At 44.6% G+C, this 9,793-nt stretch overlaps 2 pseudogenes; both read right to left on the bottom strand.

Moving 5' to 3' along the window:
• Positions 1-1,895: 1,895 nt before the first annotated feature.
• On the bottom strand, positions 1,896-2,013 carry LOC126100264 (5S ribosomal RNA; annotated as a pseudogene).
• Positions 2,014-9,180: 7,167 nt separating this feature from the next.
• Positions 9,181-9,298, bottom strand: LOC126100933 (5S ribosomal RNA; annotated as a pseudogene).
• Between the last annotated feature and the right edge of the window lie 495 nt (positions 9,299-9,793).

Raw genomic sequence — 9,793 nt, 5'->3', positions numbered from 1 at the left:
GGAGAGAGATGCCAGAATTTTGAGAGCGGACGATCTGGACGTGTGTCCATGAGAAAGAGAAAAATTTGTAGTACTGGATATCATGAACTGATACACACACACACACACACACACACACACACATATATATATATATATATATATATATATATATATATATATATATATATATATATATATATATATACACTCCTGGAAATTGAAATAAGAACACCGTGAATTCATTGTCCCAGGAAGGGGAAACTTTATTGACACATTCCTGGGGTCAGATACTTCACTTGATCACACTGACAGAACCACAGGCACATAGACACAGGCAACAGAGCATGCACAATGTCGGCACTAGTACAGTGTATATCCACCTTTCGCAGCAATGCAGGCTGCTATTCTCCCATGGAGACGATCGTAGAGATGCTGGATTTAGTCCTGTGGAATGGCTTGCCATGCCATTTCCACCTGGCGCCTCAGTTGGACCAGCGTTCGTGCTGGACGTACAGACCGCTTGCGACGACGCTTCATCCAGTCCCAAACATGCTCAATGGGGGACAGATCCGGAGATCTTGCTGGCTAGGTAGTTGACTTACACCTTCTAGAGCACGTTGGGTGGCACGGGATACATGCGGACGTGCATTGTCCTGTTGGAACAGCAGGTTCCCTTGCCGGTCTAGGAATGGTAGAACGATGGGTTCGATGACGGTTTGGATGTACCGTGCACTATTCAGTGTCCCCTCGACGATCACCAGTGGTGTACGGCCAGTGTAGGAGATCGCTCCCCACACCATGATGCCGGGTGTTGGCCCTGTGTGCCTCGGTCGTATGCAGTCCTGATTGTGGCGCTCACCTGCACGGCGCCAAACACGCATACGACCATCATTGGCACCAAGGCAGAAGCGACTCTCATCGCTGAAGACGACACGTCTCCATTCGTCCCTCCATTCACGCCTGTCGCGATACCACTGGAGGCGGGCTGCACGATGTTGGGGCGTGAGCGGAAGACGGCCTAACGGTGTGCGGGACCGTAGCCCAGCTTCATGGAGACGGTTGCGAATGGTCCTCGCCAATACCCCAGGAGCAACAGTGTCCCTAATTTGCTGGGAAGTGGCGGTGCGGTCCCCTACGGCACTGCGTAGGATCCTACGGTCTTGGCGTGCATCCGTGCGTCACTGCGGTCCGGTCCCAGGTCGACGGGCACGTGCACCTTCCGCCGACCACTGGCGACAACATCGATGTACTCTGGAGACCGCACGCCCCACGTGTTGAGCAATTCGGTGGTACGTCCACCCGGCCTCCCGCATGCCCACTATACGCCCTCGCTCAAAGTCCGTCAACTGCACATACGGTTCACGTCCACGCTGTCGCGGCATGCTACCAGTGTTAAAGACTGCGATGGAGCTCCGTATGCCACGGCAAACTGGCTGACACTGACGGCGGCGGTGCACAAATGCTGCGCAGCTAGCGCCATTCGACGGCCAACACCGCGGTTCCTGGTGTGTCCGCTGTGCCATGCGTGTGGTCATTGCTTGTACAGCCCTCTCGCAGTGTCCGGAGCAAGTATGGTGGGTCTGACACACCGGTGTCAATGTGTTCTTTTTTCCATTTCCAGGAGTGTATTTGAAAATCAAATAACGTAAGGGGTTTACCAGCACAGTAATTTATATAATTTTTCAATAGGTTAAACTAAACTACATTCCTCCCGAACAAGCCATGAAGGTCCAACGATACCGACCGGCGGCCGTGTCATCCTCAGCCCACAGGCGTCACTGGATCCGGATATGGAGGGGCATGTGGTCAGCACACCGCTCTCCCGGCAGTATGTCAGTTTCGGAGACTGGAACCGCTACTTCTCAATCAAGTAGCTCCTCAGTTTGTCTCACAAGGGCTGAGTGCACCCCGATTGCCAACAGCGCTCGGCAGACCGGACGGTCACCCATCCAAGTACGAGCCCAGCCCGACAGTGCTTAACTTCGGTGATCTGACGGGAACTTGCGTTACCACTGCGGCAAGGCCGCTGGCCTGTTCATAGGGTTAGTCGACCCATAAGCAGCTTTCGACAACGCCGAGTGGTGCAAGATGTTCGAAGTATTCAGGAAAATAGCTGTAAGCTGCAGAAGAGAGCGGTAATATAATTGCCATATGAACAAGAAACAAGAAAGGGAAGTAGGAGTGTAAGATCAAGAAAGAAGTGCTCCGAATTAAGAAGGATACAAGACTGGAATGGAGTCTTCCGCCTCGACCAATCTATTCGCCGAAGAAGTAGTGATGGAAGTAAAAGGAAGGTCCAACAATGGTAGGTGAAAGGATATCAAATATTAGATTTGCGGATGACGTTACTATTTCTATTGTAAGCAGAGAAGAATTGCGAGACTTGGTGAATAGAATGGAGAGACAAAGTACACACTATGAATCGAAAGCAAACTGGAAAAAAAAATTTCGCCAGGTTCGAATAGGACTCTCGCACTGATAGTTCAGTAAAAAGTTAATTATGAATACTGACAGTTCATCCGTTCCAGGAATCAAGAATCTCGATCAGTTTTGGAAATTATTGGCATTGATATTCGCAATCTATCGGTCCCAAGGATTCCAAGACTGTCGAGAATCATCAAGTTACCTTCCGTTAGGAATGTGGGTACACTCAACGACTGTGACACTACTTTCAAATGATAGAGCACAGCAATCAGTCGTCCTTTTATTTCACGTTTTATTCGGCAATCTAGATTTCGGCTAGAGCCTAGCGATTATCACTGCACTGTTTCATAGTATCAGTGCATGTCTAACTACGTCAGTTCCCAGTTGTCCGGGCTTATGTCACAGTTCGTGCAAGACTACTATCGGGAATATTTTGATTTAAAATCTCAGGTAACAAATGAAAACGATATATTTTGTGTGACGTATTTATAAACTACGAGGGCAGTTCAATAAGTAATGCAACACATTTTTTTTCTGAAACAGGGGTTGTTTTATTCAGCATTGAAATACACCAGGTTATTCCCCAATCTTTTAGCTACACAACACTATTTTTCAACGTAATCTCCATTCAATGCTACGGCCATACGCCACCTTGAAATGAGGGCCTGTATGCCTGCACGGTACCATTCCACTGGTCGATGTCGGAGCCAACGTCGTACTGCATCAATAACTTCTTCATCATCCGCGTAGTGCGTCCCACGGATTGCGTCCTTCATTGGGCCAAACTTATGGAAATCCGACGGTGCGAGATCGGGGCTGTAGGGTGCATTAGGAAGAACAGTCCACTGAAGTTTTGTGAGCTCCTCTCGGGTGCGAAGACTTGTGTGAGGTCTTGCGTTGTCATGAATAAGGAGAAGTTCGTTCTGATTTTTGTGCCTACGAACACCCTGGAGTCGTTTCTTCAATTTCTGAAGAGTAGCACAATACACTTCAGAGTTGATCGTTTGACCATGGGAAAGGACATCGAACAGAACAACCCCTTCAGCGTCCCAGAAGACTGTAACCATGACTTTACTGGCTGAGGGTATGGCTTTAAAATTTTTCTTGGTAGGGGAGTGGGTGTGGCGCCACTCCATTGATTGCCGTTTTCTTTCAGGTTCGAAGTGATGAACCCATGTTTCATCGCCTGTAACAATCTTTGACAAGAAATTGTCACCCTCAGCCACATGACGAGCAAGCAATTCCGCACAGATGGTTCTCCTTTGCTCTTTATGGTGTTCGGTTAGACAACGACGGACCCAGCGGGAACAAACCTTTGAATATCCCGACTGGTGAACAATTGTGACAGCACTACCAACAGAGATGTCAAGTTGAGCACTGAGTTGTTTGATGGTGATCCGTCGATCATCTCGAACGAGTGTGTTCGCACGCTCCGCCATTGCAGGAGTCACAGCTGTGCACGGCCGGCCCGCACGCGGGAGATCAGACAGTCTTGCTTGACCTTGCGGCGATGATGACACACGCTTTGCCCAACGACTCACCGTGCTTTTGTCCACTGCCAGATCACCGTAGACATTCTGCAAGCGCCTATGAATATCTGAGATGCCCTGGTTTTCCGCCAAAAGAAACTCGATCACTGCCCGTTGTTTGCAACACACATCCGTTACAGACGCCATTTTAACAGCTCCGTACAGCGCTGCCACCTGTCAGAAGTCAATGAAACTATACGAGACGAAGCGGGAATGTTTGAAAATATTCCACAAGAAATTTCAGGTTTTTCAACCAAAATTGGCCGAGAAAAAAAATGTGTTGCATTACTTATTGAACTGCCCTCGTATTTTCCGACTTTTTTCTGTACTAATATTGTGAAACCTTGCTTCTTGCCTAATTTCTTAATTCCACGTCGACGGGGAACGGGTACCCTACAGAGCTTGATGAGTGAGGTTTCTACCATCAAAACGTGTTACACAAACGAAATTATCTTTTGATTCCATTGACGTTGAACCTTACATTTATTACACCGCCCAGAGGCTATCGACCTTAGTGTGCGACATGATGTTGAACATTATACGTCTACCTTTTCTAGATAAAATGGGGACTTAACAAACGGGTGGACAGACAGACAATCAGATAACAAACGACAAAAAAGTTTGTTTTGTGTAATATAATTACAGATTCACAGCTTTGTAATTTTATTGTTTGGTTGTACTCCTAATCTTGCTTTTTGCCAAATTTCATGACTCTAGGCCAACGCTAAAGTCTTTTATGAGTAAGTTTTTCAGTATCGAAATATGTGACATTATTGGCCGTATAGTTAGACTTACGTTGCGTAAAACCGTCAGTTGGCCTCTGTCGCTGATGGTGCTGTCTGAAGATGACTTGACACTAGACTGAAACCAGTAGTTTTTATAAAATACTCATCACGATCTAGCCTGTTTTTTCACTGACTTTATACAGCTTACAAGATAGCTGTTTCCCAAAAATTTTGACAAACAGCCGAAATGGTGCAAATCAGATATTAATTTCTGTTATGTATTTTAGAACAGTTTTACTTGAAGCATTTTCAGTTGGTATTTGGGCTCGACCTAAAAGCCATTTACGGGGAATGGTAGCAGAACTATTAACGGGTTACGGTTTTCTGCTGCCACTTGTGCACTATTGTATGTAGTTAAGAAATCTTCCTGTATACGGTGCATCCCAGCTGAACTTGTTGTGAGGTATCTATAAGAGCGCACTGTGATCGTGGTTCTATGTCCTCCATTCTGCATTCTGTGACTTTTATGAGAGAGTAAGGAGAAAACTACGTTGTTTCTATGGTAAAGATTTGGTACGACCAAGATGTGTTTGGAACTGAATCTCGTTGTTTGATCGAAAACAGTTGTATTCCAATAAAAGACTGTCCAGGTCTTGAAACAGTATTTTAGAAAACCAGTAAAAAGCAGATCGATGGAAGGGAATAATAATTGAAAATTTTCAAAAATAAAACGTTCAAGGTGTTCAAAAAATGTACTAGCCTTTATGAGACTTTTCTGTCTTTGTTGAAATAATACCTACCATATTGTTCGGAAGAATTGTTGCAAACTTGAAATGATAATTAAATCAAGACCCTAAGCTGTCGACAAGCGTTGATATGCATTAACAGTGGAAAATTTGTGCCCCGACCGGGACTCAAACCCGGGATCTCGAGCTTACATGGCAGACGCTCTATCCATCTGAATCACCGAGGGCACAGAGAATAGTACGACTGCAGGGATTTATCCCTTGCTCACTCCCCGTGAGACCCACAATCCCTGACCATTACACGCATTACTCACGGCAGACAATCGTACCGAGCCCCGTAAGAGTTCGGGCAATGCGTGTGCATCCAACACAGAAGAATGGGTAGATACCATCGGTGACCATACAGCTCTCTTAGAATGAAATAATAATTAAATCAAGATACACAGAACAGATACCATCTTCATATGTTGGAAACTTGTCTGGCAACTTAGAGCCTGGACTTCTGATCCCGGGAAAATTTTCTTTCAATTCAAAGTAAAATACTGCGGCTGCGCACCATTATCAGGTGAGGCCACCATACCTTGCACTACGTGCTGTACTCTTCCCAGACGTACTTACGTAACATCTTTGTATTGGAGTGTGAGCTTCATATTAATATAGACTCTGAGGTTTTTTTTTAAGGAAAAGTGAATGTAAAATTTCTAAGCGGTTCATGCCCTGCAGTATTACTGATGTGAAAATATATACATACAACTGAAAGAGAATTATTTTCCTCACTTCCAATTCAGTACGTCGCACTGAATTCGGTTCTGCAAAAGAAAGTAAAGCAATGTTACATAGCATAAAAATTTCACTTTTCAGCCTCAAATTAATACGTTAGGGATACTGCGTTATTTTTCTGCTTTTTGGCAACGTGTGATGTTGTTCACCAACGTGGTTCTTTGAGAGAATATTTATATCTGCTTTTCATGACCTTACGTGTGTGTTGTCAGAGTAAGAACTGAAGTTTCCCTGCTGGAGAAATGTTCAGCTCTACGAGTTTTCATACTTACTCCCTCATGTGCTCATATATCCTTATTTCATATAAGTAGCAAGTGCGAGCACAAGTACTTAAAGTCTAGTTTCTTCATCAGGCAGTTTTCAGTTAAACAAGGTAAGTGCTTATGGAATTTTACTGGTGTCCAGAGAGAATGATGTGGAGTTCTAACTGGAGCTGCCCCCCCCCCCCCCCCCCCCCCGATGGCGTCCCACCAAGTAGAAGTCAGAATTCTTAGAAACGTCACACGTCCAGCCACAAACTTTAAGGTACTTTAAGGGAAGCAGACTTCGCTCGCAGTAGACAGTAGTAAATGGCGTTAATCTTTAAAAGCTCAAGCTTTAACTTCCTTTTGATATGGTCTGAATGCCGTGAAGATTTCATAGCAGGATAACGCTCTGAAAAACCTCGATGTCAATGTGAGTGTGAGTAGCACGGAATTCCAAGTCACCTGCCGGAGCAATTAATGCTTCAACACTTCCCATTTCAATGAGTCGTTTTTGTCGTTAGGTATTAAGAAGTACGAAGGGAACTTACATCTGCGTGGCAAGCGTCTTTCGCACAGGGAGAGATACATCTACACTGACTGGTTATATTAGGACCGTTGAAAATCTTGTTTGGAATTTATCTTTCTTTAATTTACGTTGATGACTCCATTCCATGTTCTGTAGCACTATGGAAGTTTGGCCGGTCGGTGTGGCCGAGCGGTTCGAGGCGCTACAGTCTGGAACCGAGCGACCGCTACGGCCGCAGGTTCGAATCCTGCCTCGGGCATGGATGTGTGTGATGTCCTTAGGTTAGTTAGGTTTAAGTAGTTCTAAGTTCTAGGGGACTGCTGACGTCAGATGTGAAGTCATATAGTGCTCAGAGGCATTTGAACCGTTATGGAAGTTTTCTTACTACCTCATATCTTATTAACAGTTGTCACATTGCTTAGTAATATGTTAATTGGTCAAATTTTGTACAAAGGGTAATATTTTCAGGCCGTTATTGCCACAACCATAACTTCCCATGCACTCAGCCTAAATTTAACAGTTAGTAGCGGCTTGCTACTAGCTTCATCTATCCTTACTTCTTCAGTTATTCAATAACGCATTAAAACTTAATAAATTAAAATAAATTAATTGATAATAGTTAATAAGACTTTGTAGCTCACAATCGTAACTAGATACTGCCGATACAATTAAAAATCTTTTAAAAGAACAACAGTCTCCAGATTACGTCACAAATGCAGTCAGCATCGATACTATAACAGGAGAAATTATTTTACAACAAATTTACGTAGTCATTGATCACACGGAACAACAATTTATGTGACGTCATTGCACACGAAATATTTTTTGCAATGTTACACTTTAGCGAGACGAAAATGTTTGTCATCTTTTTGTTAGCGCCAGATAGAGGCTTCACTGTATTTGTGCCGTTCTAACGCCACGGCGCAAATTTCATTCCCCACCTTTAATTTTCCTGAAATCTGGAGTTATTCCTTCCCTATGCTTTTAGCCTCTCCCTTAAACTAGTTGTCTTTTTGGTGGAGTAATAAAACGCCCGCCTAGTGTTCCCAAGTTATCGTGTGTCCTCATACACTCCCTTTTTCACCGTCTTTCTAGGTGGCCGTAGAGGCGCCTATCGGCTTTATGTGACATTTCGCTGTAAAATAACGCAACGTAAAACCGTCGCTGTGGAGTCCGCAGTCACCGTGAAATATGACGCACGTGGAACGTAATGCCTCCGACCGCACTGCTGGTAGAATAAAAAAATGTTGTTTTCTCACTTCGCAGAAAGCACTGACGCAACGTGCCTCTCTTACTCCCTCCCTCACTCCCTACCTCTCTCTCTCACTCTCTCTCTCTCTCTCTCTCTCTCTCTCTCTCTCTCTCTCTCTCAACTGCTCCACAATCTTCCATATATCATCCTCTTTTTTGACCGCGCCGAAGTACTATCATTACAAACGTGAACTACATGAAAATGGTAGTCACTGAGATGGTGGTCAACACTCTTTGTCCAGTGTCTTCCAATTGGAGCTGATTCCGTCCATGCCATACGGTTATCACTGGCCGACAACGATAATTTTCGGGCTCAAAAATACTTTGTCCTATGTTATCCCACCTGCTGGATACAAAATTCGCCATAAAATGATTGATCAGCTACTACTTTGGAGATGAATGTTACTTCTTTCCCAATCTTCATCTTTGTTTGGTGGTAATTCTGGTTCTGGAGTTGTCACACGTGTTAAATGACAAAAAACAAAATTATGCAGCTGTTTATAGGTTATGAATATTGTTATTGTTCCTGTGACTTCGAGTTTCATACTGTTAGTGTCATACTTAGTGCCGAATTCTTGATTTTAATGAATCAAAATGCCACAAAGATGCGTAAATGCAGTGAATACTTTTTTTTTTTACATGTGTAGTGAAATAACATTTTCGTCACAGAAATGCAATCTCACGCTTCTTGAGAAGGCTGTCTATCAGCATTGTTTTGGTATGAATGTAGTGGACCAGGACAAGTCATTGGTTCCGCATATATGAGGTATAGCATTCCGTCATAAGGCCACACGTGACCCACCGGGACCATCCGACCGCCGTGTCATCCTCAGTGGGGATGCGGATAGGAGGGCCGTGTGGTCAGCACACCACTCGTCCGGCCGTTATGATGGTTTTCTTTGGCCGGAGCCGCTACTGTTCGGTCGAGTAGCTCCTCAATTGGCTTCACGAGGCTGAGTGCACCCCGTAAAATGGCAACAGCACATGGCGGCCCGGATGGTCACCCACCCAAGCGCCGGCCACGCCCGACAGCGCTTAACTTCGATGATCTAACGGGAACCGCTGTATCCACTGCGGCAAGGCCGTTGCCATATATGTCGTAAGTCTTGTCCAGTTATGCTACCAAAATGGCGGAAACACAGAAAAAGAGATGTGTGGTCTCTGTTGCGTCTACATAAACGATACAGATAACCGCTATTCCTGCTTGACTCTATATATAAAGGCAGGACTATCACTGAAAAAGACAGAGTAATACTTCAGACCCCAATCGTCCATCTGCTGTTCTACTTATTCCACAATGAGATATTTTACCAGCTCCTACTCCACCCTCAAAAATTATGTACTTGAGGCAGAAAACGAGGACAGTTTGGAAGAATGACAACCCAAAATGCCGTCTACATCCTATGAGTCTGTTTCTTGACAGTGCAGTTGATAAACCCAGTTGTGGGATTGCAGCTGATGACCACTAAGAGAGAAAATGGGAAATTTGTGGGAAGTTCTTATAGGACCAAACTGCTGACGTCATCGGTCCCTAGACATACACACTCATTAATCGAACTTAAAATAACTGACGCCAATGAAAACA

Source organism: Schistocerca cancellata, chromosome 1, assembly GCF_023864275.1.
Source record: "Schistocerca cancellata isolate TAMUIC-IGC-003103 chromosome 1, iqSchCanc2.1, whole genome shotgun sequence".
Classification (NCBI taxonomy): domain Eukaryota; kingdom Metazoa; phylum Arthropoda; class Insecta; order Orthoptera; family Acrididae; genus Schistocerca; species Schistocerca cancellata.
Note: the sequence above shows the minus strand (reverse complement) of the source record. Positions and strands in the feature narration are given on the sequence as shown.